General features: G+C 41.7%; 1 protein-coding gene across 1 annotated transcript in view; it reads right to left on the bottom strand.

The window, feature by feature from the left end:
* The window catches only part of BCL2 (BCL2 apoptosis regulator), a 96,263-nt gene that overhangs the window by 5,380 nt on the left and 64,978 nt on the right, over positions 1-25,905 (bottom strand). The window lies entirely within an intron of this gene.

The following is a 25,905-nucleotide window of genomic DNA, read 5'->3' as shown; positions in this document are numbered from 1 at the left end:
TGTAGTGGTGGGATAGGTGTAGGGTCTGTTGGCCAACCAGCTCATCTGACAGCCCTGCCTACAAAAGAGCCGTCTAGCCATGGGATCATCTCGTCAGTCTGACTTGCCCTCCAGCCAAGACACTCAGCTAGAGGAAGAGGAGAGGAGGTATAGAGTGATGCCACTTCTCACGGCTGCCCACAAGTCACCTGGTGTGAGGTGGAGGGGATGTTCTCTCCCTCAGCCCAGTCCAAATGACCCTGCATTCTTCCTTCAAACTGCAGTCCTCCATGTATGGAGAGCTGTTTTGTAAAGCTGCTTTGGGAAAGTCTGGAGGTGCATGTGGGCACTGAATGGAAAGGCTGTTTAAGCTGCAAAGATAAAGTTTTTGTGACTCATAAATACAATGAGGTTTGACTGGGTTAGTGATCAGATTGGTGATACTCTGCACATAACGCCTTTCTTTCAGGCTGCAATTTCTAATAAGCATGAAGCTCCGGAACATTAATGAGAGACTTATTTACAGATAAATCATACTGTATGGCATGAAAGCAGTAAATAGTGAAGCTGAATGACTTTAAAAATGTGACAAAACCGATAGCATCATTTAGGGCAACTCTTCTTGTGCAGCCAATCAAGGTCTGCTCCCAAGCTACTGAGATAAACCCATGAAATAGATATCTAATGTGGGAGGTTCTGTCTCTACCTTTATTACTCTAGACTTCCCATTTTTGGTAGAAGTTAACATTCTCTATGTTTTAGTGTCTGTAGCCATTTTGTAATGTTACTGTGCTAAGAGGTAACCTGCTTTCTAAAAATGCATCTATGTAATGCTTTATAGCAGAAATTAAGGGGAGAAAGGTATCTATTAATATAAACCTTTCAGCCAAGTTAGTTTTCTGTAAATTATGTAGTTAAATTAGCCTACATCATTAGCCATCTCTAGTTGTCAGAATAAAAGCATTTGTTGTTTTACCACGAGAGGGCGTGTAAGGTTTTTAATATTTTGCCATTTTGACTCCTGTTCACTAGACAGAGTGAGATTCAAATAAATAATAAGTATTTACTTCCAAAATATTTTATTACATTAATTAATATTAGTGTATGCTGTAAGTGAGAGTAGGTGTCAGGAGGTAAGAGTCGGTAACAAAATAGCTATAGGCTTTGGCTAACAGATTGACCTGAAAATACATCTTCCTCCTGCTATTTCTCAAGGCTTGTTCCTCCTGGCAATCATTTTCAAACTTAGGTTTCCAAAGGTATATTCTTAAGTGAAAGCAGCTTAACCTTTGGGGGGAACGTTTTAATGCAAGCTCTTCATTCCGGAGAAAATTTGGCAACTTTTGCTTAGCTGCCTGGGACATTTGCAAACTCTGGCCTTAATATTCTGCTGTGCTGTTGCAGAGTTGAAAAAGCACACTCAGTTTGCTGTGCAGCTCTTTGGAAAGCTGCTTTTATTTCTCCTTAAGGCTATGAAGTAACACAATATCCTAAAATGTTACAGACTGGGCTAAATCCTGTTGTCGCCAGTGCAGACTCACTGACTTCCATGGGAGCTTTGTCTGTATAGGGAGTTCAAGATCAGGCCTTATAAAAATACAAGGGTAAAGTTCAACACTTGGTGATATTATTATGGGTGGAAAAGAGAGGAAATGAAAAAAAAACCCATGGAAATGCAAGTCGTGAAAACATTTTAACGTTAAGATTTTCACGGTTTCTTTCTGTGGGGAAGGTCTCACTTCTGTATATTCATGACAGCCGATGCATAAACAGTATCAATATCAAAATGAGCATATTTTGTGCCTCCCTTCTATCCCAGTTTAGGAACATTTCTCCCAGTTTGTCTGGGAGACCATTTCTAATGATTCGGCAGAGCTCCTGGCATTGGGTATGAAGATGGACGGAGGCTTACAGTAAAACTTGAAGACAAGGCAAAAGTATGGCATAACCTATGTCTCAAAAGAGGAATGTTAACAAAAAATGTGCAGCATGCAGTACTTTTTTGTCTGAGATTATTACAACAATAACATGAACCCAACCTAATGGTGTCTGCACTATATATTACAAGTAGCTCTTTATGATCGTTCCCCCTCCCCTTCTCAAACATCCTGATTAGGCCTATTTCCGAAGCTTGTTTGAACAGCCTGTCACTATTTGTTTAAGTTTCAAACCTGTTTTAAATAAACACATGTCCATTTTATGTACTAAAACAAGGCAGGGGGGGGGTGGGGGGTGGGGGGTGGGGGGGTGTATGACCCGTTGCTGAAAGCTATTTTAGCACAAAGAAAACCCTAAACAGAATCTCAACTGTTTCATAAGTTTTGTCTCCTTCTATAAACCAATGTATTTGTCACTGGATTTTTGTCGCCTAAACCAGTCTGTTTAAAATAAAAGAATCTCTTCTAAAACAAATAAGATTAGGAAAATTGCTTGAAACACTTGATGTCCTCTGAAAAGCATTCTTTATAATGAAAGCAAGGGTCCCCTTGGCAAATAGACTGAGGCAAGTTCTGGCTTGGTCAACCTTTCTGCAGTCTTGCACAATTGGAAAGAAAATGGTTGCAGACCTTGTTTTTAAGACCTACCTATTCAAAAGTTAATGGAAAGTTATATCCTGGATGTAAAATTATATCAAGGCAGTTAAAAATTATATGGAAAAGAACTCTTCATTCAGCTCTGTGAGTTTTTAAAAAGTAATTTCTTAAGAAGCTTTTATTAAGTCAAATTGGTCCATTGCTGGTTTACTGTGCAACTTTACGTTGGCTGTTTCTGTGAAGCAGGAAAAGTGGCAATGGGGAAGGGAAAGATGCTCTGCCTGAGCTCCTTCTAGAACCAAAGCACCTGAGATGCCTGCCTCACCTACCTGGGCTTGATTGGCAGGCCAGGAAGATTGCCCTGAGGTCACCCTTTGCTGCCTTCTTGCCTGTTGAGCTACAGGCAGGGAGGACATAGTGTGTTCCTGGCTGGAGTTCCTGGGATTTGCAGGGAGCCCAGGGCAAAAGTGGAGTTTGTCACCCTTGGAGGATTAGGAGGCGTAATAGTGCACTGAGTCATGGCAGTCTCAAAACAAAGCATCACGCTACCCGCTCTTCCGCTGGCCCAAATTCGGCAGCTCTGATCCAAGAAACAAATATCATCTTTAATTACACAGGCATTCTTTGCTTGTGCATTGAGCCGAGTTTGTTCAGTCTCGGTCCTTTTGCAACACAGCCTTCACCCCTGCTTGAGAGGCAAGGCATAGCTTCCCAGCCACAGAGAAGTACGTACTTCCCATAGGCCAAGCCCAGCGAAGCATTACGGATCTGATGGCTCCTCACTGAAAATACGGAGGGAGAAGGCAGTTTCAGCCTGGCATTTCTGACTGAGGGGGCGGTGAGGAGAGCAAACATGAGGAAGTAAAGGCTTCCTTTTTCTACCTGAATCAAACAGCTGGTGAGGAAGTGACTTTATTTCCCTCGTTATCATTGGGTTGGCAGGATATCCTCTTGAGCCACATTGTATTGAATGAAGAGCCGGTGAGACTTCCATTTTACTGAACGGGAATTGCCTTGCGGCTATTTTACGCTGCCCTCCCCGTGACTCCAAAACAAACAAACAAACACACACTAGCTCCCAGCTTTTGAAGAAACTTGCACAGGTCTGAACAAGGCAGCTTTGCCACATGGTACGGGGCAGGAGAGGGAATGGCATAAGCTCCAATGCCAAGGTTTAGCAGCTGAATGACTTTTCCCTTACCCCTGCCTCCATACAAACAACATGAATTCTCATAAAAGCTTTTATTCCCGAATAGTAACTCATTTCAGAAAGTGTTTCAGGAGGGAGGGAGAGGACTGAGCTGGTTAAATCATCTTGTGTTTTCTACGCAGTGAAACCTCATTAAAATGTCATCTTGAAGCTAACGAGAAAAGTTCTTGGAACACAAAAAATAGACAAATCTGTAGCTGTTATTTTCCCAAAGAGTTTATGGGTCTTTTATGCAAGCCTAACTTGTGAGTACATGCAAATAAGGACGGCTCAGACCTTGATTGTGTTGTGCTGAGGTGTGGCTTTTCATGACATCGGTATCTTTAGAGAGGCTGATATCTTTTTATGCCTGGGAGTGCCGACATGCTGGCAGTCCAGCCAGGTGCACGTTATCGAATTAAAATGGGAAGGAAAAGAAGGTTGTCACCACACAAGCCCTGCTGACCACAGGCAGAGAAGCTGTCTGGGGAGTGACTTCGGCATGTGCACCCCTGATCAAATCCCCATCTAGATTTTTCTTTTCCCCCCCGACCTTTGCCTGTGCTAGAAATAGGTCCGTTTTGAATTCTCTGTTTTCACAATGTCCGACATAGTCTTAGGTCTGCAGCTGACGTGTTAGTTGCTGGCTGCATACCCTTTTGTTTCTCCAGTGATATCTGAGGTCTCTGACTTTGGACAAAACTGGTTCTCATCATAGTGATCTTACCTAACTTCTTTGTTCCTTGTCCTTGCTATCTATTTGTATAAATTCTTGCATCAGTGAGCCTGTGATCTTGGGGGCATATCTAGCAGCTCCCAGTCTTGCCAGGATCTCACTGAAGTCTGTGTGAATTGAAATCAGTGGAAATACCATTTGCATAAGGCTGACTGAATATGGCACTCAGATGGAGACATCTAAGGAGCAAGGACTAATCATGGTTAGGTTTGTTCATGAAAACTGATGTATATGCTTAGAAATATATAAATGTGAGTGGTTATAGTAACGGGGATGACAATTCCTCTTGTCCACGCTTCCAGAGAATGACCCTGCTATCAGGCAGATTTCCTCCAGACTTCTGTGAGATGAAGGACAAACCCAGGCTTTGGGGAATGGTCAAGCCATCTCTTTAAACACAGGACTTGTAAGGTGTTGATCATGCAGTTTGCAAGGAAACCCATGCCGTGTTCAGACTAGGCTGCATTCTTGTTAAACCAAGTCAGCATGAGAAATGTTTCAGTAATTTAGTCTTGGCGTCTCTACTTAATTCAGTTAGACGTGGCTCTGCAATATGCAAAAGCCGAGACCTAGTGGAGGCTGCCTTGTTTTCTTATTCCTGGAAAGGCCCACACTCAAATGAGGTATTTCTGGCATCAGTGTAACAGCTGTAATGTCACTGCAGCAGCTAGCTGGTGTATTTAACGGGTGCCACTTCTGAGGGAGCAATATTAGCATTAATGAGAGAAAGAAGGTGAGAAGGCCTTCTGGGCAAAATCCTTGATGTTCAAACAACATGGTCAAAGCTGCTCTACTTGATCCTTCACAATTTTCTTTTCACATCTTTTGTGGATTGATAATCCTATTCAACTAATTTGCTGTTTGTTTGCATCAACATTTAACAGTCTTAGTTTTACTTGCTGAAGGTACCTCACTCAGGTAGAATGCTAAAAACTCTGTGTAACTCATACCTAGAAAGCAAATGTATCCCTGCATATATTTTCATGAATCTTGGTTGCACTGAGAGCTGTTCAGTTTTAGGCCACCTTCTCCTTCTACTCAAATCTATCAAACCTCTTCTAGAGAGTTTACATTCACATACAACAGCAAACTTAGCAAACACCCATTTATGGATTTGTGGATCACTTTGGAGGTGAGAACAAGTGTCACAGAGTTTCTGGAGGGGACTCATCTCATCCCATACCATCACTCTTACACCTGCATCCTCTGAAAAGAAGCTAGATGCATTAAGATCCCTGTCAAATCTTCAGAATTACTTTAAAATGAAAATAATGACAAAACAGGTCTGAATGACAACATGGGCCTTTTTGTCTCAAAATCTTGTATAAATTCTCTGTCCTGCTCGTAACTTACTTTCAATATGATCACTCTTACACTGGAAATAGCCTACCTAATTTAAAAGCCCAAATCTGAAGATTTGGCTGCAGCGGGTACATCAGTAGTAGAGGGAAATGTGAACACATCCCCTGTTACGTTCCCTGCCTGCTCCAGCTGCCTGTGCTGCTCTCAGACTACTGCATAAGACTTAAATCATGTAGATGCCTGAGAAATGGGAACTGAAAGTAGCTGCTTGTAGAGATGCTCAGCGTGCTGTGGCGCAACGTTTGTCATCAAGGCCGTGGAGGGTTTTATTTAACAAGTATGTCCAGCTGTGCCAGGCTCAAGGCACAGGTATTAGCGGAAGGAGAGAGGGGAAAGCAAGGCTGTCAGTCTGGCAAGGAGGGCCTGGCTTGGGGCAGCCTTGGCCAGAAAAGGCAGAGAGCACATGTGAATGAGAAGGGTGAAACTGAACCAGTCTGAGCAAGTTATCCCATCGGCTGAACTGTGAGGGACCAGTCATGCATTTTTATACTTCTTGTTTTAACATCCCTCAGGGAACCAGTCCATCCTGCGTTTGTTGTCTCAACACTCAGTTCTGATCCAAATCCCTTTGGCTTGACTGACTCGCACTTGGCATTGGGCAAGAGTAATGCAGAGCAGGAGCAGCGGCCTTGGTGCTCCTTGGTGCTCCAGCAACAACATGTCATGCAGAGCCACCAGCACCTTCTGCAGACGTGCCATCATTCCTCACATGACCTGAAGCAGGCTCTCATTTTTTCTAAATCTTGTGACAATCAACTGATTTACAGGGGGAATGAGACAACACAGCTAAATAAAGTAATAATAAAGTAACCTCACAATAAATCTGCAATTTAATGAATAAGCACAAAAAAAGCTTATGCTGTAGACTTCAATGGACAGTTACACTTCTACCAGCAGCCACCTGGAAAATATGAATTTGTGCATGTGTTTTCTTTGGCAGCCTACACCTCATTAGCAGCCCAAACCATTTCTGCTCACCTGTAAAAGCCTTACTTGAGGCAGAGAAGAGGCAGCAATTTTTGGTCATTGCTTTCTCTTACCATTTCCTAAGTCAGCCCGTGGGTCCTGTACTCCACCGAGTACTGTGTGTCAGCGTTAGCTGCAGGGGAGGCAGGCGTGTCCCGGCTGTCAGGCATCCTGATGGAGCAAACTGCAAGTCCCCACCTTCTAACGCAATGCACACAAGAGTGGAGGCCTCTTGGTGGCTTTCTCTCTGTTTTCGTCATTTCACGGCTAAGTGATAATGGGAAATTAAAATAAGGGAAAGTTTCTGGTCTGCATCTGCTCAGAAGAGATTGGTTTTGGTCTGGGTGCCTCCCCTCCACTCCTCCTTCTTGTCCTTTCTATCCTGTTCACCATGTGTGCAAAAGCACATGACCTGGGAGACAAATGAAGGATGAAGGAGAAGGGAAATGAACAAGGAGAGTCTGCACAGACTGAGGCAAGTGGGAATTTAGACAAAATGAACTGTCTAAATATGAGATGTGAAAACTGCTTGTGGCCACAACGAGCTGAATCCTACTTTTAAGCCAAGATAGCTTTATGAGTCGCCTTGCCCTACTGGGTGTGCTCATAGGTTAGGGTTGGCTGTTAAACCCTGAATTTTGGGGGTTTTGTTTTGTTATTCAAAACAGCTCTTAAATTCATTTGCATACACAGTTGTAATCCGTTAACTATGACCATTAGGTTTATTCAAATGCCACCACGAAAAACCAAAATACGACAACTTAATAAAATGCAAACCACCTCTGCCCCTCCACCTCCAAAACCAACACCAAAACAAACAACAGGCATCCTACATGAGAAGTAGGATCCTCCTCTCCTCCAAAAGCAAGTACCACTGGGATGTTTGAAAGCGACACACCTCCCACCCATATGTATACTTTAATTCTTCTGTAAAAAGAAATAATGTCTTGCTGATACAAGAAAGGGCACAAATTCTGCATGTTTCCTTTTAGCAGGAAGCTTTAAAACTGAAAAAATGTTAGATACTAGTAGCAGGAGAAAAAGGGTTATTCTGTACTTCAGGGGCTTTGCTGGTGTCACTGTTCTGCCAAAATCCCTCGATGGAGACATGGCTTATACCAGTTAAAGGAGTCTGCCAGCATGGTTGAAGTACCTCCCAAACAATGTGAGTTATATTGGCAAAAGGAGTCCTCTATTTGGTGTAAGTCTACGTAGGTCTACATAGTGCGGAAGGGAATCATGCCAGAATAGTTATCTTTGTAGGCTAGGGATGTGATTTTTTCCCCATGAGATAGTTATGCTGGCCAGACGTTGTCATGTAGACCCTAGGAACTTTTATTTGCAAAATAAGACTGTAATTTATTTTAACCAGATGTTCAGCACTGATCTCTGTCTGTGCATTCACAGTGCACTCCAAGTAATTTTTACTGTGAAAGACAGATACCTTGCACGCTGGTACAATTTTAAAAACATAACGCTGAAACTTTAAGGCTGAGCTTATCTTTCCTTTTGGTGGTGATGTGTAGTTCCCAATGCAGTAAGCTGGTGTTCTGGGTATTGAGATCTGCTCCTGTCAATCGGATCCCCTACAGGTCCTGTAAGGCAGAAGGCTCAGCTCTCCTGTGTATCAGACATTCACATCTATTGCTGGAGCAAGTCATGCAGTTCCTTACAACCTAATGGTTGCTGGGAGTATAGGGTGAGAGCTGAGTTGACCTAGGATCTCTCTTTTTAGGTAAAAAGCAGGAGGTACGAGTGCCAGTCCTTTGAAACAACAAACCCGTCTTTGTTTTCTTTCATGCCTGGTGTTCCTGAGAGGAGGCAGGGGCTGGTTCTGCTACAGGACAACGATCATCAGAGTGGTCACATAGCTGTCACTGGAGCCTGAAGTACCTACCACTATCAACAAGTTAACATACACATCCTTGGGAACAGCTGAAATACAGCTTAGCCTGCATTCCTATGGCCAGTCATTCAAAACAGAAACTAAAGGATTTGGTTAACTGCTGGGTTTTTTTTAATAAGCCTGCATGTCCTTGCAGATCATTCACGAAGGGCTGAGCATTTACATTTCCTGTTGACATCCTTTGAAAGGGAGAATGCCAATGGAAATTGGATCTTTTAATGAACAATTTCTGTGGACAGCAAGTCAGATAAAAATTCATGAAGGACTTAAATCTATCACTGTGACCTTAAACTAACAGCACGAGGAAGGAGAAGGCCATTAACTTAGGCAGGAAAGACTGGTAATTACTTCATGTGTTGGTGTTTCCAAGTGAGTAGAAATCTAATGCAAAATTTCAAATACTCAAAGGAAAGAATAAAAAACAAAATCAGGAGTATCAGCCAAGAAAAAAACCAAGTACATTACCTATGAAATCAGTCTTGAAAGCTTTCCCACTTTCTAAAATAAGTAAGATCCCACAGACCGGAAACTGCAGATCAAAATCGATATAAGGTCCTAAACTTTATAATTTACTTTTTTAAATACTTCTAAGTGCAGTAGGTCCACAAGCAGAATGCAGTTCTATGGAGGAAGAGAGAGCTGACCTTGCACTGAACAAGCCAACTCAGGGGCAGGTATAGAGGTGCAAGCGCTATAGGTATATTATGATCATAATCCAGGTGGGCTAACTATTCCTGCTGTGAAACTAGTGCAACCACTGCCTAGAGGCAGCTCAAGTACCCCCGTGCAGTGCTGTGCTGTGTAGATGTGCCTGGAGACACTACTGGAGAAAAAATGATGGATCCTGCTGCACACAGAGTCTTATGGCACCGCCTTCCCCATACGTCATCGTGCGCTGTGACTCTTGAGCCTACAGCTGCTGCTGAAAGGCCATTCTCTCTTGCCCAGTCACTTCAAAGCAGCCTCAAGAATTTAATTAAATCATTAATCTGCAATTAAAGAGCTACCCTTGCTTAAGAGCCAGAGGAAGTGATTACAAGAGCTGAGGGATTCACATGTAGTAGAAGGAAAGGGACTAGGAAGCAGGTACAGCAATCATCTAGAGGATGACCACAAATAACTCCTATGTGCAACCACCTCCTGCATCTGTCTCTCTTTGGGTGATGACCTGTGCCCATCTGGATGCTTTTTTCATTGGAGTTCTGCCATTGCTGTCAACGCGCCACTTCTCCCCCAGATCTTCCATCACTGTTATCTGCTGCTTCTACCCTTGAGTGGAAAGGCACAAGGATCGTTTCCATCAGTTTTGCATGAATAGGGGCTTCTTGCCACAGGGGTAACTCAGCTGGCAATTTATGGCTAGTATCTAGTGTATAAGTAACATAACCCACCCAGGAGCTGCCTTCAGAACCCCCTATAATTAACTGTTGCTGCTATAAGTTTAGACAAACCCAGGAAATCACATGCAAAATTCTGTCTGATTTGCTATCTAATCTTCTTCTATCTAGGTTCTTATACCACACACATTGCTGTAGTATCTGAGCATCTTGGTGCCTGGATGCAATTCAGTTAAACCCTTTTCAAGCTAGCATTCTAAGCTGCAGTCCCGACACTTTTCCTACATGCAGCCAACTGTTTTGCTATGAGCAAACTGAGAAGCTTCTTCAAAGGCTCCCTGAACATACCAGCTTCTCTTGTCTTCCTTTCCAAGATAATGTAAGGTTGGGAAACTTGCCAAGCATCACGCTAAAGTGAAAGAGACATTCACATTGCAGTGAGTACAGGAGCCAAGGGAGCCCAGTCTGCCAGAATGTTATTGTAGCGTTCTCAAGAAGCTCACGGCATTAAAACTTCATTTTGTTGTGTGCCTGTCTGTCTGTCTAGGAGATGCTCCACTGGAGGCCAGAAGGTCATTGCTTCCTCAGTATTAAATACAAGTGTCTTGGCCAACTACAAACCATTTGTTAGCTTCAAACTTTCGAGTCAGTTTTCTTACTTTTTCTTTTAAGATTGGAGGCGTTTGATCCTGCGGTTGCTGTTGCTTGAAACAGAACTTCTGCTTTCAAGAGGATTTTAGATATACCCTTTTCTGATGACCGCACAATCAAAGCAAGAACACAGACAGGGACCAGCAGTCAAAAAGGTGATGAAAAGAAGCTGTATTATTTCTGGATGAGAAACACTAGATATGGGTTTGATTGATTTAAGCCCAAGTAAGGGAAGAGAAAAGTTCAGAACTTATCTACACTTTAACAGTAAAGAACCAATCCTCCCCCTAGGAGGAACCATTTATACTGATATCAAAGTGCATTCTGACTCATTAACTGAAATATGTTGTGCTGGTGGAAGACAGTTATATCAGCAAGATTTTGTCTACATAAGGGTTTGCACCAGTATAATTTATATCCATAAAAAAAGTCAGATGCATAACCAACATGGGCGTACAGTAGAGTGTGAACCAGACATGAAACACGGGGGAAAACTTGCAGGCCAATGTTTTGGGATATGTGTTTGATTTTTACAAATTTTGTTTTAAAAGTTCCTGTATGTCTATAATGAGAGCAGTTAAAATTAAACAAAATTATCTAGAGCAACACAAGCATCAAGAAACTAAAAGAAAACCAAAGCCCCTTCCTTTTTTTGGCTATTTATTCCCACAGCTTTAGCCATAGAGTTGGGGGGGGGGGGAGGGGAAAAAGCTGAACTGAGCCTGTGATCATGGCATTAAGTTGATTTGACTATTAGAAAACCTTAATTTAAATCTTCCCCAAGGGGTTTCTGGTATTTATTTCCTTATTTACTTCTTGAGCCTATTTAATACTTTGACCTGAAGGAAGAAGACTTTGCACAAGCAAGAGGATTAAGGGTTCAAATTAGTTAAAGATGAAACAAATCTATTGATTCATTAAAGCCCAGTGTTCTCAGTGTCACCAGTGATACTACCATATATTAAACTGTTAATATGCTTGAAGTGAAGAAAAAAGACATTTTCAGCATAGGTTACGGATGGCTTTTGATTGGAAAAAATACACTGCTCCTTTTCATCCTTTTTGCCTAATGTTTTCTGTCCTCTCCAAATGGCCTTCCTATGTAGGTAACAACCATGGGGGGCTCTTCTCATGCCTGTCTGACCCTATACATTGGTTTTAGTCTAATTTTGTCATCTTTGTCCACTCCCAAATTGCACCTCTTAACTTGCACCCCTTTCATTCATTGGTTTTTTTTGCATGCTTTATTCACATAATCGCATTCCTTCTCGTGTGTGTTTCTTCAGCTATTGCTTGTATGATTCCTTCTTTCTATGGCCATGTAACCTCCCTTCATTCATTACCTCTGTTCTCACTATTCATTTTCATGTATTCAGTAGTACCTTGCACAGTTTCCGCAAAGCATTTGTGCATATACAAGTTATGCCTTTCCTTGCTGGTATATTGCTTATTTCTGTCTATTGAGTTGAAGTTAGTGGAGACAAATACATGATTGTCACCGTGCCAGCTAATCATGCTTGAGCTGTGGTCCCAGCAGGTTTTAACTGCAGCTGGCTGCTACAATGCTGAGTGCAGCCTAGGTGGATGTAATTGCCCAGTCACTGTGGGCATTGTGCCAAGGGGACTCTTAAAGGTTGTGTTGTGACACAGTGGTAGCTCACAGTGAAGACTAGCTCTGCCTAGTACTTGGTGAGTTTGTGTCTTGAATAAACCTAAGCTGAGGTGGTGTTCCTCTAGAAGCAAGCAGGGTTGGGTAGCAGTGTTTGGAACAAGGCTTAGTACAAACACCTGTTGTGTCTGGTTTCCTGTGAAGCCAACACAAAACTGCTCAGAAAGCAGGGATACCTGGGCACTGGACAGCTGTAGTTCAGCTCTGCTCAGTGTATCTTAATATGTGCAAAGTGCAGCGCATCTACGTGTTTTATCAAGAAGTTGTAGCCGCTCAGCCATATCAGAAGACCTCTGAAGGCTTTCACACTCCTGGAAGGAGGAGCAGCTCATAAAGCTGTGTTTAGTACTTCACCTCTGGTCAATTTTTAAGGGTAGATTTAGGAGGAGAAAGATGAAATTGCTCTTTAATTAATTTCTTAGATACTAAAACATGTACTTATGTCACAATTTTTAAAGAAAACAAAATAGCATCACCTCAAAGAGACAAAAGATATGATCCATGAATCTAAGAGCTGCTACTGAATTAGCCTTGTGGTCCACCTAGATGTTAAGACTTGGTGAGTCAGCTACAATCAGCTTCTGATTAATACCTGAGTTGAGACTAGTTTCTTTCTTTTGTGTGTCACTCTTTCAAGATGCTGTCTGTCAAGTGTCAAGAAATCTCTCTTCTAATCTCTGTGCCTCCTGATCTATTTGGCCGAGCACAGGGGAGTAGCTAAAGTCCCTATTACCACAATTTTGTTAATAGTTCTTTTGAGTTCAACATTGCTCACTCTGTTTCCTTTTCTTAAGCTGGATATTAGCAACAAAGACCTGCTAATGTCTTTACTTTTCAAAAGTTGTTAAAATGCTTTGGAATTTCTAGTTTAGCATTTATTTATTTGTCTTCAGAGATTCAGTTGCACAGTCCTTCCCACTTAAAGTTCGGCTAAATAATGTTCATGTTATCCTTCTATACAGCAGTATCTCCTCTGCCTCTGTGGCCAGTCTTTCTTTCCTGAACAGTTTGTAGGTAGATAATGATGTTGTTCTACTACATCTCCCTAACACCTATTATTATTGAAACCATCCTCCACAGCAAAATACTCCGATTGTTCTTTTGCTGTTAAGCTTGTTACATTTGTCTAAATACTTATGCTTATTCGACTCCTTTTTCTGATGCCTTCCCAGTTTTACTGAATTCCCTTTTATGCAGTTACCAAAATTACGACTCTCCAATGGTCGTAATTGGCATCGTGTTCTCTGAATTCACAAGATGCTGCCATATATACAGATGTCTTTAATAGACATATCTGACTAATATGTTCCCCAGATCCTCATAACTTCTGGCTTATTTGCAGGATCTACTTCTGTTCTGGTCCTCTCCATTTTCTAGGCTCTTCTTTCCCCAGAAGGTTTCCTCACTCTATCTAACAAACTAAAACGCCTTCCTGCACAGTCTTTTCTGGCCACACTCAGAGCTGGCATAGATCTCACTGCCTCATCAGGCTTGCATATGAAACTGGGAATGACTGAGTCAAAGCCATTAGCCTTGTCTCAGACTCAGAGCTTTCTATCTAGCCAAATGATGTTAGTTCCCAGACAGTGTCTCTTACTGGTAAGAAAAGCTCATCCGGTGTCTCATGATATCCATTGTTTTGGCTGAAATTAAGAAGCTTGCTGAGTTCATGTTCCTCACGACTGCATTCCTGGGGACAACTGGGGGTGTTTGTCTCACCAGTCTCATTCTGACCAGTGGCAAAAGCTATCTTAATTGGGAAAGAATCGCATTTTCTGCCAGAGAGAGATGGTCTGACCTTCCGCTCTGTAGCCAAGCTTCTCTCCCATCAAGAGGCTGGCTCCTTAAAACAAAGCATTGGCCAGCTTGTGCCTAAGAGCCACCCTTCCCCTCCCAGATGACCTTTCAGGTTCTGAGCTTCCTCAATTTCTCACAGACATTTGTGGGATTTCAAAACATTTGAAAGTAAAGAAGCAGAAGCTTTGTAAGATCAAGGGTCGTTAAGAGAAGGTAAGATATTTTAACCAGTTCCCTAGTCAAAATAAGAGTTACTATCTTTTTATCTACTTGCTTAAGTTTTCATAAAGTGGTGGGCTTTTGGCTGGGCAAATAACTGTCAGTACTGTATTGCCTGGGAGAGTTCTTATGCTCACTGTAATGTATCCCATTTCCCTAAATCTTCAGAAAATATGCTTTCAAGTTAGATTCCTAAACACATGAATAGACACCTAAATGAACAGACTGAGAGCTTCACGGAGGGGACCTCCTGGCTTGGTAGTCTGAAGTTAGGTAATGCCAAGCATTGAAAGTCTTGGGCCAAGTAATACATTCCAAAGCTACAGTTTGAATGGGGACAGAGAAAGTTAAATTGCTGATCCCATTTCTAAAATTTTAATAGTTAATAATAATTGCATTTATAATAATATAACTAAAATTGTTGAGATTTTTAAAATATTTTCTGAAAATTCTGTTTGAATTTTCTGCACTATTTATTTGACAGGGATCAGAGTAGAGCAATGAGACTATAAAAACAGAAAAAACTTTTCAATAGGGAGGGCACTGGAACTAGCCATATTAGTAAGTAACCAACTAACTGACAAGGACTGAATGAGTGACAGGGAAAGAGAATGTAGGGATGGAGATTCAGCACTCCCAGTCCTCATCATGCAAGAAGTAGAGGGATTTCAATTACAAAAGGAAAGACAGGAAATTAAAAGCTGGTAGAAGGATGTATTTTTGCACGGGATCCACAATTAGACCATTTTATTACATAAAGTAATTAAATTAGATGATTGCTACAGGATGTTGAGAAGTGAGTTGTTCAGCAAGCTTCAAAGAAGAACTAAATATTTCTATAGTAAACAAGAGCTCTTAACAGTTATTCCAAAATAATAGTAGTAATAGTAGTAGTAGTAGTAATGGTGGTAACAACAACAAAACAACAACAACAACAGCAATAATAATAATAATGATAATAATAATAATATTGGAAGCCTTATGCTTGAAGGTTTAAATCAATCTCTGAATTCTTGCGATTAGTGTGAGGTCTTCAAGGGGACTATGCAGGACAGGGGGAAGGACAGGAGGGAGAAGAGAGTATCCTAAATCCACCTCTTGTGTCATTTCCTCACCTTCATCTAAAGCAGGTGATGCTGAGCACAGGCACAGTCTGTGCTGGATGGATCATGATTTTGGTGAAAAGGGCAATTTTTAATACTTGTGTATTAGATGAGCAGGGGAGCTTTGGGTCCTTCAGTGTTTTACAAAGATTTTTTCTAAACTTTTTAGTGTTCATCTAACTAAAAAAGACTTTGAGACAAACCCCATGGATTCCTAAAACAAGATTTGTATAGAAATTTTAAAAAATGAGCAACGTAATACCTTTGACTTAAGAAAAAAATATAACATGTCTTTTTATCTGAAAACTAATATGACTATTTAGTATTAAAAAAAATCGCTGCAAATTAAATGCTAGTCATAATAAAAGGTTAAGAAAATAAGTTAAAGACAGATTTTTAAAATGGACAGGTTCTTTAATCTTAAAAAGAACATTTTCATAAAATATATAATGAAAACTAAAACGTAAACAGAATAAAAATTTGGTTTTGTCCCTGTGCTTTATTGAGATGGAAGGAACAGTAATGAAACATTTAATGACATCAACATAAAGGGAAGAAGCTGTATTAAAAAACTATTTAACTGAAAATAAAGCTAAACAACCTGCTAACGATACCGAATTTAGCACTGTGTCAGGGTATAAAATGTTACTGTTCATGTATAGCTGCCTTCACTCCTTTGTCTAGCTATAGATGACTGTGACAGTTAGTTGTGGTTTTTAATTGAATTAATTACAGCAGGGGAGCAGGCTCTCCCAGGCTGCTCTGAGGACTATCCCTTGTGACCTAGAGAGACGTCCCTGCACCAAGCAGGGGTGGGGTGGATGCTGGAGGAGGCCACTGAAGTACCACTATGGTGCTGGGGCAGATAAGGCTCCGCCAAGTCTCAGATGGGCAACTGGATCAGGGGCAGTCCGAGTGCAGGTGTTGTCACAGAGGGCCACCCACAGGAGCGGGGCCCCAGACTGTCTCTCTCAACGTGATGGTGCTGCAGAAGACAAGAGCCACATTAAAGTCTGCTAGGCTGTATTGGTCTTTGCTGCTTCTCTACTCTCCCTAGAGAACTCCTTGGTTTATTTTTATTTTTCAACCTTCCTTGAATCTCCTTCATTTCCTTCCTCCCTTAATTATACATCACTATGTTATATATTTTTAGATAGAAGTACGTGAATATTTTTAATGACATCAAGTCTTTTTAAATTGCATTCACAGAAGAGAATACAGCATATACGCCTTTAGTGTGCCACAGGTAACATAGTGGTGTCTTTCTCACGGTCAGTCGGCTTCCCAAACTCCCCCCCCCCCCACCCCACCCCGAGTACTTTCACTCACCCCTTTTCAGACCACTAAGCAACCACTGCTAATCACCCTTCACGTCCCATCCCACTACTTTCACTCTCAGTCATTTGCCCACTGCTCTGACTCTGCCAGGATGCACCTCACCAAACCCTTGCAGACGCCCACCCCTTCTTACTCACCTCCTGAACCCTTTCATGCGGGCAGGGATATTCAACAGTAGCTCAGCTAGAGTTGTCGGTACTGTGGTAAATGAAGAAAATTCAAAGCGAGAGAGAGAGGAGATAACTGAGTGTTACAGGCACTAGGAGGGAAATTCCTTAGTCAGAAGATTTAGCAGGTATGACTGTCTTGGAAGGATTGGGGAGTGCAGGAAACTCCCCTGTTTGAAGTACTTCTGCAATGCAGCAACTACACTCAGAGGCACATCCCCTTAGGTTCAGTAAATACAATGATGGAGAGAGAGAGAAACTCTTCCAGAAGGTGATTCAGAGAAGAAGCAGCCTAATGTGGCTATTCCCAAATGGCCCTCTGGAGAAACCTCTCTCCCTCTGTTGAATGTATAGGGAAAGTCCTCGCCTCTTGCCTACATACTCCAGCAAGAATGCCTCATTTAATCTCTGTTATCTCAGTGCATCATCTGTGGATGGTGGTAATGAAGTGCTTGACTAGGGCATGTGGAGAGTGTTCCTGGAAGGTGGGTGCTACAGCAGCTGTGGAGGATCACCCGCAGCGGAAAATTACGGGTGGTTCTGCATATGCACAGAGCTGGGAAGTCCCCCACAAAGAGGTTGTCCATGCCTGCTCAGATCAAGGAGAGATACTCTTCTCTGTTACTCTTGTAGAAAGGGTCATGGTATTTCCCTTTGGGAACTGTGTATCACAGTAAGTCAATTTTAGCTGTGTTTATCTTAAGTGGTTTTATGTTCCTGCATTAGTTTTCTGTAGCAAAAGAAAGACTGCCATTTGCATATCTCCTCAGTTTTTGAGTGGAAAATGATAACGAGAAGAAATTTCTCAGCGACTCTTCAACCTGAACATTGCTTATCTTTTCTTTCAGCCTACTGTTGAATGAAATACCATTTCAAGCTAAGGGAGGCACTATTTGACAGAACAATAGATATCTCTCCACACCTGTCAAGTTAAAGAGTAACTGGAAGGTACTATATTCAGCTCTATTACCTTACATAAGTTATTATGCAGAATCCAAACATACTTTTCTCTGTAAATAAATCTAAAGGCTAAACATTGGAGATATATGTATATGCATATGTATATCATATGTATATTATATATGTGTGTATATATACATCAATACATGTGTATGTAGATATAATGTTGAATGGTTTGAACAACTGAGTGAAAAATCAAGACCCATGTAAAGAAATTAAATTCAGTTTTCTGTTACTGTTTTCCCAGCTAGTGACTGTTCTCTAAAATAGTCTGGTTCATTAGTAAAGTCCACCATTGAGTGGTTACAGAGGCAATATATCCATCTTAGACATTGTAAAGGCTGAGTGCTAGAGCCTGCACTTCCCTTAACCACCTGTTTCAGCCACAGCCTTGAGGTCAGCAGAAAGCACTCCCCTGTTTTCATTCGACTTTGAGCAGGTCCTCAATCTGCTAAACTGAACTTTCCCACAGTTCAAAGAAGAATCCCCCATCTGCAAAAAGGACCCCAGAGAGAAGCTTGTTGTGTTACCAGGGGTATGGGGGTAGTATCTGCACGGAGACCAGGCAGAGTCTGGAAGAGAACGGTCTAGACCGTGTGCTGCGGGTTTCAATTACGAGGTTCACTTAACCCAAAAAGCCTGCTGCTGCAGAAGGCCACAGATGTTTTGTCACTCTTCCTCATGTCTTCCTATCTTTACAGACATCACAAAGACACTGTGCGTAATATGGGTTTATTCGAGCTTTCCGCTCGGCACTGTGACCTGACCCCAGACCACTGAAGAGCCAATCTCATCCCAGCTAGCAGATGCCTGATGAGATCTTACAGTTCTTGTCCTTCACAAATACTTCTTAGCCCCATCTATTGCCAATTAAATCTCCCTATTGTGAAGCAAAGAATGATAGCAGCATTTTCTATGTCCACACGTTCCCTAGACTGATAAAATGCTCCGTATATATTAAGAATGTAAGTGCGCTCAGTCCATTCACAACACACAATAAGTGCACAATTCAATTAACTAATGCAATTCATATTTCATTAGGACAGAAGCTGCTTGTGACCTTAAACGGACAACAATTTCATGACAGCATTGCAGAATTTTAATTAGATAGGAAAATAACAAAGACAAATGAAACAGTGGGAAAACGCGCCGCCTGGCAGAATTGTTCCAAAGAACTTAGAAACAAAAGATGCAGTTGTTCTGCTAAGTCCTTCTCCTCCTTCCCCCTTACTAATGATGCAGAGAACAAAACATTATTTCTTTCTTTGCCTCAGATTAACCATTTGTAGAGAAGGCTATCTCAGCATTTGTGGTATGCACCTGGTATGGTACCAAAAGGCACAGGAAAAAGTGAAGAGCAGCTCCCCTAAGAAGAATAATTTTTATATCAGTTTTTCAAATTTGTTTCAAAGGCCCTAAAATAATTTGTGAAGGAAAGTGGTAAACCAGCAACAACAACAGATATGATTAATAAAATTGTTAGTATGATTAGTACAAAGTAACAAAAAATCATAGTACATAAAGGACTGTGATTAAAATAAAGAAAGATTCCAACATTAAGCTGCAATTGCTATAATATTTCTTTCTGTGATACTCTTAAGAAAATGAGAAGAGATTAATAAGGTTAGTCATTACAGTCCTGTAGTAATTTCATCCTTAATCCAAAGTATTACCATGTATGCTGACCCCTGTGTGAGAAAAATGGCTCCCTACAGTCTGCATTTCTGTTTCATTATCTTACTATATATTGCCAAAACTGTGTCTTCTATTACAGAAACATAAAAGGATGAGATCCTTTGGTTTTTAAATAGTACAAAGAGACAACAGAAGGATGAAACTAGCAGATCAGAGTTCACAGTCTGCAAAACATACTCCCTCCTCCCTGTCCCTCTCCCAGACTATGACTTTTGTTTTGAAGATAAGATCGGTAAATAAATTTTGTACAAAGCTGGACAGATTTTGTATTAAAAGCAAGATGCTGTATAGGAAGCAATTGGATGTGTAGCAAGATGTGTCTGTTTAATCAGGATTGTTGTTGATCTGATCTGGGTCAGTGACAGGATGGTTATTTGTCCCTGGCCAGTGGGTGGCAATGGCAGCAAATGGCTCACAGTAGACAAGGACTGATGTTGATAAACATGTCCAGATGGGTATGATTTAAATCAGTAAATATATTGCTTTGTATAAAGAGATATTTTAAAATTAATTTTAAACCAATGCTTACATCTACCAGTCACTAGATGCTACATATGCATTCTTAAAATAACATTTGAACCAGGAGTATAATCAGTAAAGAAAAAGGAAAATAGCTTTGCCTTCTCCGATCCTAGGACCTCTGATGCTTTTCTTCTTTATGATATACTAGATCAAAGCCCTGTTGTCTGCGTATTAATATTATTTAGTCGTGCTTTTCTCAAACTTACTGTGAGTTGAAACTAATTTTACTGGAACAGAGGAAGTTACTTTATTGGCAGTATTGTCAAATAACTTTTTAATGCAATGAAAGCATCAAAACAGTACAGCTGCTAAATGAGAGAGATCATAAAAAGGGAGTTTCCAGAAGTCACTGATATTAGCTGCTCACCCATACATTCCCTTCCTCTCAAGTTTCAAGATGAGATTATTATAAAAAAAAGGCTGATTTGTCAAAAAAAAAAAAAAAAAAAGAAACTGTCTGAACAAATCTGCAAATAAACCAACTTGGGGGAATTCCCACGCCTGTGTCTGACCTCCATGATCAAAATAAGGCATCCTCAACCCGATAAAAGATTATGCTATTTTTTTAGTACTTAACTTTTCACCCGATCGGGTATCTGACCGTCGCAGCTCATGCTTCAGGAAAGCTGCGCTTTTAACTGTGGTCAGCCCAGCTTGTGCCAGACCCCTCACAGGCCAGAGGGGTGACTGCTCAGGGCCGAGCAGTGCTGCGGGGACCAGGGCAGTGGCCACCACAGGTCACAGCCCAGCATCTCGCCTGGTCTGAGCACTGTGCTGAGTCCCCGCACAACGGAGGAGCTGGGCCCAGGCTATTTATTTGTAATGAGTACCGTTGTGCAGCCAAATTGCTCTGTACGGCTTCCTTTTTATTTTTTTTCCTGTTAAGTTTTGGCTTGGCTGATGGAGGACAAGGAGAAAATGCATCCCAGCAAAACTGTCTCTCTCTGGACTTGCAGGGGCCTTGTTCCAGTCTGCTTGCTGGTCTTGGGCTGACCATGTTAGAGACAACATGCTGTGATTATTTTAAAGAATTTTTGTTTGCATTTTCTACACTTAAATTTACAAATATGATGCCAGATTTTCTTCTTTCTCTTACAGTACAGTGAAACTGGAGTCACCCCACAGCCATACTGGGATCTGCTCTTCACTCCCTGTGATGCCACTGACAGCTTTTAGATAGAAGGAAGCTGAGGCTAAAGAGCAGAGAATATTTCTCGCCCCACATTGTTCTCGGAGACTATTTCTGGCACACAGGAAGGACTCTCAAAATCACCATCAAAGTTATTTTAGTTAATACCATACATGACTTGAAGTATTCCAGAGGTATGCGTCAAACCTTGGAGAACTGATGGCACATTTAATTCCCTGGTTAGACATAGAAATAAAAGTATGACAATCTAGGGGCTGCCTGGAAGTGCTTTCTTATAAACAGCACGGAAAACAGCCTTCAAACGATACACGAGAATATTAATGGGAGTGGGTCCAAATATTGTATTCTAAAATGAACACTTTGACAATCATAACAATGTGGTTTGAAAAGCATCACTTTAAAAGGTCAGCTATACCACCCTCTGACTGCACATTGAAAGCATAGCGGATATATTGAGTCATACATATTGTTCATTGTCATTTGCATTTGGTGAAATCCCTGCATTTTACCCAATTTAGTAAGCAAGCACCGCCTTGGGCTCCCTTGGCAATACACACCTCTAAACGCAGTTACTGTTTGTTGGGCTAAAACAACATCTTGTCCCATCTCGCATCAGTAAATCACTCTTCGGTCTTTTGATCAATGTTTATCTTTTCAAGCCTGTGAGTCATTTTGCATTAATGGAAGAGAGGGAGCGGCACACCAAAGCAATGCGGGTATTTTGAGCTTCACCTCTGGGATACTTTTGTCCATATCGTTCTGAACAAAACGACCATCTGTATCAGTTTGCAGACAGCCCCTAGTGCATCACCAGATCTAACTTCATATTTGTGTGGATAAAGACCAGCTTAATTCTACAAACACCATGTAGCATCGTCAGGCTACGTGTCATAAAAAGGCCTTACTGAAGTCAAGTACACTTTTTGCATTCCAGCTGTTTTTTAAAATTGTCCTCAGGATTTGACCTCATGGCCATTTCCTTATTTTTTGCACATCACCTATCACCAGTAGGAACTGTTCAACTTTCCAATAGTCATGTGAGTGATTATTTCCAACCAGAATACAGCGGAAGCTGTCCTCACCCTTCCGGGGGCTACACCTGAAGAGTAAGCAAATTTTGTGGGTGTTTAAGCTTTTTTTTATTTTCTATGAGCAATGTAAAAATGACTCATTTGTGCTTTGGCTGGAATGTATAGTTGGTAAACACCGGCGGGGAGCAATCATATTTCTAGATTTGTAAATAAAAACAGTCCATACTGCACTGACTCTTTGGTCCTGTTAATGATGTGAGTTTTCAGTGGGAAGGGCAGGGCAGGGGTTCAGCCTGTGCGGCTGGGCAGGTCTGGTAGCTACAGCCACTCGTGGCTGGTGGGGGAACCAAGAGCTGTCCAGCAACAGGGAGACTTGGAAGAGATGGAGGAAAGAAACAGAGGCATTTTCCCATCATAGCGTTGATAGAGGCTTTCAAACCATTTTTGAAAAGAAAAAAACCTAAAACCTCACAGAGATGCATGGATATGCAAAGCAACATGGAGTCTAATCTAAAGGCCACTGAAGGTGAACGAAGACTCCAGTCGTGGACATTCTGGATTGAGCTCTGCATCGAGGATAATCAAAACACACGCCCCTGCCACACACACACTATTTTAAAACTAGTTGGTTTGCTGACTGAAGGAGAATTTAGACTGAATCATGTAAAAGCACTTATATACCATACAGAAACTGCTCAGGAGAGAAGTCCCCTCAAAGTGCATTTATAAAACCTAATGCTTTTATAGTGCCCTGGAAATCATGTTGTTTGTAAGGATGTTTGTAAGGATTCAATGAATACTCTCCACCCAAGAAAGTATGCAAGTCATATGCCTTCTCCCTGATATGGACAGAAAGACCAACGCTCAGAGAGTTTATGTTGCACAAGCAATTCAGATGGAAAATTTGGAACGGGAACCTGTTGACTTGCTCCCTCTCTCCATTAGCCACCAGAAGGAGTGCACGGGAGTACTACGGGGGCAAAATGCGGAGTGTCATCTGCGGATCATTCCAGTTTTCTTACTCTTGTTAGACTGGGGCAGCTGGGCTGCCATGCCCAGCTCTCTGGTCCCCACAGCTCGTTGACTCCCCAGTCACTAGTGAGGCTGCAGCTCATGCAGCTCTGCATTGCTCCCCTGCTGCTGGGCCACGCAAAGTTTCTTTGAGATTCAGCACATCCCTCCAGTGATGCCTGTTCGGAGTTACCCACTGATGAGTAATAGTGTGTAAAAGTCAATTACATTCATATTCATAGTGGCCTGCTACTTAAAATGTTAACGATGGGGAAACTTGCCCTACAGGAATGAGGATGGGGGCAAACTTTTATTAGCCCCACATGGGCTTTTATCTGTTTTAAATGTTACATTGTCCCAGGGAAAGAAGTGCCATTGTTAACAGCATTGGAGGCACTCAGCTGCAGTCAATTTAAAATTAAAAGGGGAAGAAAAAATAAATGAAAAAGAAAAAAAAAAAAAAGGTCTGCCTGACACACTGCAGTATGGCAGGCTATGGTAACTTGCCCCAGAAACTTTTTATTGAATCCAGCCCTTCAGTACAAAAGAATTCGTTAACCGCTTCATGATGTAAAGTCTGCTAAAGACATTATGCTCACTGGCCAGCACAAGGCTGTTCCCATACACCGTTAAGTGTTGCCTTCACTGATCAGCGCTGAGTCCAGGGTTATACCTACGAGTCCATAGAGTCCATATTATCAAGTTATGTGCACAAATGGTACATCCCTAGTTCTGACTTGAGCCCACGCCACATGCCTGCCTACGGTAACGCTGCTGAAGTTGGAACTGGCAGAGCTCCGCTCAGGCAAAGGCACAGGCTGGCAGTGTTAAGTGCAAAGTTGGTGTTTAAAATCAGCTGCTGTTGGGGCTCTTTTGGGCTGAGCTTCTTCTCCCTTCTGCACAAAGGCTACTGGTGGTGCAAGAGACCCCTTCTCCTGCCTTCCCCAGCACACCGCCTGTGCCACACACACACAGTGCACAGATGGCACAGAAACCACTGTGCTGACTGTATGCATTAGCTTGATCCCACGTAGCTCGGCACACCTACTCTCAGGCAGTGCAGGATCCACTCCAATAAAGTTATCCCAGCGTAAAAACTAGCAGACCCAGATGTCTTCTGCACGAAAAATAATACTACATGAATGTAATCTCTCTGTTACTGGGGGAACCTCACCTTTGAAAATGTGCTTTTATTGGGCTTAAAAAGACTGGGGCAGGAGAAGGCAGTGTGACTCTGGAAAGTGCTAGTATCTTTACATCGATTTAAGCTTTCCATTCACTATCATACATTTTCCAGTTTGCACTTCACTGACGCATGCAGTGCTGAAAGAGATGCACTAGTGGATGTTTATTATATTTATCAACCAGGTGGCCCTAACTGCCTGAATTACACTCGCTGCCTTCTATTCATCATGCTGACTTAATGAACAGAGAGGCTGGTGGATGTCAAACAACCATCCAGGAGGAACAAAAGAGAAGCCAGGCACGGTGTCACCCAGCTTGAATCAGCCCACTGATACCTTTCCCATGGCCATAACCATTCAGCTCTCCTGCAATCCCAGTGTGAATGAACCAGAGCCCTTGCCAAGCAAACAGATAAGAGTCTGGAGGAACTGATCAATATATTTAGATAAGGTGTAACAAGAATACGTAGCAACCTGGCTCTTTGTCCGTGCTTGGTAAAGAGGAGACGAAAATAAAAATCCCTGTATTGGCTGCTTCAAGCTGAATTCTTCTCTTTGACACTATGGTTAATTGACACCACCGTAACCATGGAGTTAGCCTAAGTTCAGGATAACGCAGTGGCTTTATTAAGAAACTCAAGCACAAAAATACAGTCAGAAAGTCCTAGGTCTCCTCAGCAAATTAATCCTTTGAACTCAGCTCAGCCACCTGCACCTTCACATACACTGTTTTTACAGAGAAGATGTTGGAAGTTTAAAAATAATTCAAAATATGTTAGTCATGCTTGAAATGGCCAAATGAAGATTAGAGAAAAGCTGCAAAAACCCCCCAACAGCTTAACTGAACATGAGGTGACATTAAAGGGTATGTAAATATTTATATGTAATTTTATAGCAGTACTCTATATACTGTACTTTTTTCGCTCACACACTGATTCCAGCGCTCACTAATTGGAATGTCTTCAACTCTGAAAAGGACCTTTATGGAACTGAGAAAAGGAAAACTAGGACAGAATCGAACATGAACTAGCTTTTGAGACATGAGCCACTTATGTGACCAAGGCTGTATTCAATTGCCTTTGCTGTTTTCTTGCAGAGAAGCAGCTGAGCAGTTTTAAATAATGAAAGAAAAGAGTTTGTTTATAGAAGAAACTGGAAATGAGACTCTACCTGCAGAGGCTGAGTACCCAGCCAAAGTATTCCTCTGGCTTCACTTAACTTTGAGTTTATTACAAATCTTATGAAGGTGTATTCCATATTTTTCTTCTCTGTACTATATATATATATATAAATATATACATGGACACACACAGCACAGAAAGAGCAAGTCTGTCTGTATAAAATCCCCTCTATCTTTAGCTGAAAATTTTTCTGCTGTGTCAAATTCAGAATACAGTGC

The sequence above is a fragment of the Strix uralensis genome, chromosome 1 (genome assembly GCF_047716275.1).
Source record: "Strix uralensis isolate ZFMK-TIS-50842 chromosome 1, bStrUra1, whole genome shotgun sequence".
Lineage (NCBI taxonomy): Eukaryota > Metazoa > Chordata > Aves > Strigiformes > Strigidae > Strix > Strix uralensis.
Note: the sequence above shows the minus strand (reverse complement) of the source record. Positions and strands in the feature narration are given on the sequence as shown.